Raw genomic sequence first — 4,126 nt, 5'->3', positions numbered from 1 at the left:
AAATAAAAATCACATGAGCTTTTTCCTTCAGAAACAAATATTTACAACAGACAGAACAAGTACTAGAAAACAAAAAAACAACAAATAAACAAACAAAAAAAAGAAAAAAAAAGAAAAAAAAACTCACCTGAGCTTTAACTTCTTCAGAAACAAATATTTACAGCAGACTGAATAAGTACTAGAAAACAAAAAACAAATAAACAAAAAAAAGAAGAAGAAAAAAGGAAAAAAACTCACCTCGCAAATATTTACAGCAGACAGAACAAGTACTAGAAAGCAAAAAAAAAAAAAAAAAAAAAAAAAAAAAAAAAATAATAATAATAATAAAATAAAATAAACAAAAACAAATAAACAAACAAAAAATGAAAAAAAAAAACTTACCTGAGCTTTAAGTTTCTCTATCGCTGTTTCCACCTGCAAGTTCATTGCCGTTGAAGAATTTCACTTTTCCATTTTTTTTATTTATTTATTTTTTTTTTTTTTTGACAAGTAAACATGAAAAAAGTAAATAGAGAAATACCAAAGTACACAAATGTATATTGAAAGGTTAGAAGGTGCGAAGACAGATCGACATGTGGATCAATATGTGGATAGATAGATAGAGAGATGGATAAACAGATAGATAAATACATAAACAAATAAGTAGAGCGATAGAGATATATTTAGATAGATAGATTCGCAGACCCGTGTATAGATAGATACAACTGGACATATAGATAGATAGAATTAGACATAAACTAACAGATAGATATCTATATATGAACAGAAAAATAGACAGGTAGATATAAACAAACAGATGATAGGTGATACATAGATGTAAAAAGACAGATAGAATATGGTATAGATAGAAATGAACAGACAGATAGACAAGTAGATATAAACAAGTAGACAGAAAGACACAGAGACAGATAGACAGGTAGATATAAACAAACAGATGATAGGTGATACATAGATGTAAAAAGACAGATAGAATATGGTATAGATAGAAATGAACACAGATAGATAATATAAACAGGTAGACAGAAAGACACAGAGATAGATAGACAGGTAGATGTAAACAAGTAGACAGACAAAAAGACACAGAGACAGGTAGACAGATATATATAAACAGGTAAAAAGACAAAAGAGAAACAGATAGACTAATAGATATAAACAAGTAGACAGACAAAAAGACACAGACAGGTAGATAGGTGGATATGAACAGGTAAACACACAGAACACACAGAGACAGATGGACAGGTAGATATAAACAGGTAGACACACAAAAAGACAGAGACAGATGGACAGGTAGATATAAACAGGTAGACACACAAAAAGACACCGACAGACAGGTAGATATAAACAGGTAGACACACAAAAAGACACAGTGACAGGTAGATATAAACAGGTAGACACACAAAAAGACACAGACAGACAGGTAGATATAAACAGGTAGACAGACAAAAAGACAGAGACAGACAGGTAGATATAAACAGGTAGACAGACAAAAAGACACAGAAGACAGGTAGATATAAACAAGTAGACACACAAAAAGACACAGACAGACAGGTAGATATAAACAGGTAGACAGACAAAAAGACACAGAAGACAGGTAGATATAAACAGGTAGACACACAAAAAGACACAGACAGACAGGTAGATATAAACAGGTAGACACACAAAAAGACACAGACAGACAGGTAGATATAAACAGGTAGACACACAAAAAGACACAGACAGACAGGTAGATATAAACAGGTAGACACACAAAAAGACACAGACAGACAGGTAGATATAAACAGGTAGACACACAAAATGACACAGATAGATAGACAAGTAGATATAAACCGCCAAAAAGACAGAGACAGATAGACAGGTAGATATAAACAGGTAGTCACACAAAAAGACACAGACAGACAGGTAGATATAAACAGGTAGACCGACCAAAAGACACAGAGACAGATAGACAGGTAGATATAAACAGGTAGACACACAAAAAGACACAGACAGACAGGTAGATATAAACAGGTAGACAGACAAAAAGACACAGACAGACATGAAGATATAAACAAGCAGACACACAAAAAGACAGAGACAGACAGGTAGATATAAACAGGTAGACAGACAAAAAGACAGAGACAGACAGGTAGATATAAACAGGTAGACACACAAAAAGACACAGAGACAGATAGACAGGTAGATATAAACAGGTAGACAGACAAAAAGACACAGACAGACAGGTAGACACACAAAAAGACACAGACAGACAGACAGGTAGATATAAACCATCCAAAAAGACACAGAGATAAGGCACCGTCCACCTCACCCGATCCTCGAAGTGCTGGCCAACCTCACACAAACCAGCAATGGCATAGGAATTCATCATCAGAATCTGAAGATATACATCCGTCTGATTCCCGAAGACGAGGAACCTGAAGAGCGAGCCTATGACCCCCACAACGGAGGCCAAGAGGACGGCGCTGGTGCCCTCGAAGAAGCAGGAGGCGAGGTCACGTCGGGTCTCGTCGACCTGGGTCATGGGTGACGTTTGAGAAAGAAAGAAAGAAGGAAAGAAAGGGTTGTGGGTGAAAGGGAATGGTGATGTGAGGTGTGGAGGGATGTTTGGAAGTTACGTGATGGTGTAGGATACTTAGAAATTTAGAAGTTTAATGATCGTGTGAGATATTTAGAAATGTAGAAGTTTAATGGTGGGATATTTAGAAATTTAGAAGTTAAATGATCGTGTGGGATATTTAGAAATGTAGAAGTTTAATGGTGTGGGATATTTAGAAATTGAGTGATACTGAGATTTATGAAGGGAAGTGATACTTAAGATATCAAGGGAGGTTTAGAAGTTCCACGATTCTGAAGGATAAGGGGAATTTGGAGAATTTAGTTGTTATCAGTCAACAATTTGAAAAAAGATAAGGTTTGCGGCTCACCTTCCTTATCCTCTTTTCCAGGAGAAGCAGTGAGGGTAAAGCCAGGGATGCACTCGCTCCTTCTTCAGAAAGAGTTGGCGAGAGAGTCTCCTCCACAGCGTCGACGAGGTAGGCAGACAGAGCAACGGAGAGCGCCTTAAAAAGGAGATAGGCGGAGAAACAAGAGTGCCCCCCTAGTACCGCGAACAACACCATAACGAGACGGTGGCCGAGGAGGGGGACCGAGGGGAAGGTGAGGGCGACGGCAGGGATCAGGAAGTCGAGGAGGAGAACCTGGAGGAGGATGAGAGGCGAGACCCCCCTTCGCTGGGACACTGGCTCTCCGAAAGGGGCAAAACGAGACAGAATGTTCGCCAGTTTCCGACTCTTCGCCAGCAGGACGAGGTGCGGCTGACTGTATGCACACAAGTAAACCATTAGCGAAACCTTGTAGATGATCCCATGAAGATCGCTGCCTGTCCAATCAGACAGGGATATCCCACCCACCTGGAAAAGCACATAGACGCCGAACAAGCAGTATATCTTCATGAAGACGCACCAGGCGCATAACCAAAGGCTGAACCGTGGCTGATGAGGAGGACCGGGCCAAGTATAAGGGAAAGAACCAACCAGCTGGAGACTCCACACGCAGAAGCAAATGACCCACTTGCAGCCCTGTTGACCCCACGACAAGCGGCGAAGCAACGGCGGGATCTGGCGCTTCATACCCACGATTGCGAGGAAGCAGTCGAGGAGAAGGGAAGGAGTTCTTGGATACGGCAAAGCGAGGCTCCTTCTGCTCCTTCTGCAGAGAGGGAGAGCTACGGCAAAGCGAGGCTCCTTCTGCTCCTTCTGCAGAGAGGGAGAGCTACGGCAAAGCGAGGCTCCTTCTGCTCCTTCTGCAGAGAGGGAGAGCTACGGCAAAGCGAGGCTCCTTCTGCTCCTTCTGCAGAGAGGGAGAGCTACGGCAAAGCGAGGCTCCTTCTGCTCCCACGCGTGCAAGAGAGAGGGAGAGCCTGCGTGTGTTCTCGTCTCCTTCAGGCGGTGAACTACTGATCCTTCGAGCATAAAGCAACAGGGACAACTCGCCATCAAACCCGATCTCCATGATTAAATTTTCTGAATGATGTTTTTTTTTAGCGCTTAATCATAGATTCTTATCATACGATCTGGTGGTCTTTCGTACAGCATTCAACTAAATTATATTCGTCTTCGGTATGTACGTT

Source organism: Penaeus vannamei, chromosome 30 (assembly GCF_042767895.1).
Source record: "Penaeus vannamei isolate JL-2024 chromosome 30, ASM4276789v1, whole genome shotgun sequence".
Taxonomy (NCBI): Eukaryota; Metazoa; Arthropoda; class Malacostraca; order Decapoda; family Penaeidae; genus Penaeus; species Penaeus vannamei.
The sequence above is the reverse complement of the archived record's forward strand: the minus strand, read 5'-3'. Positions refer to the sequence as shown.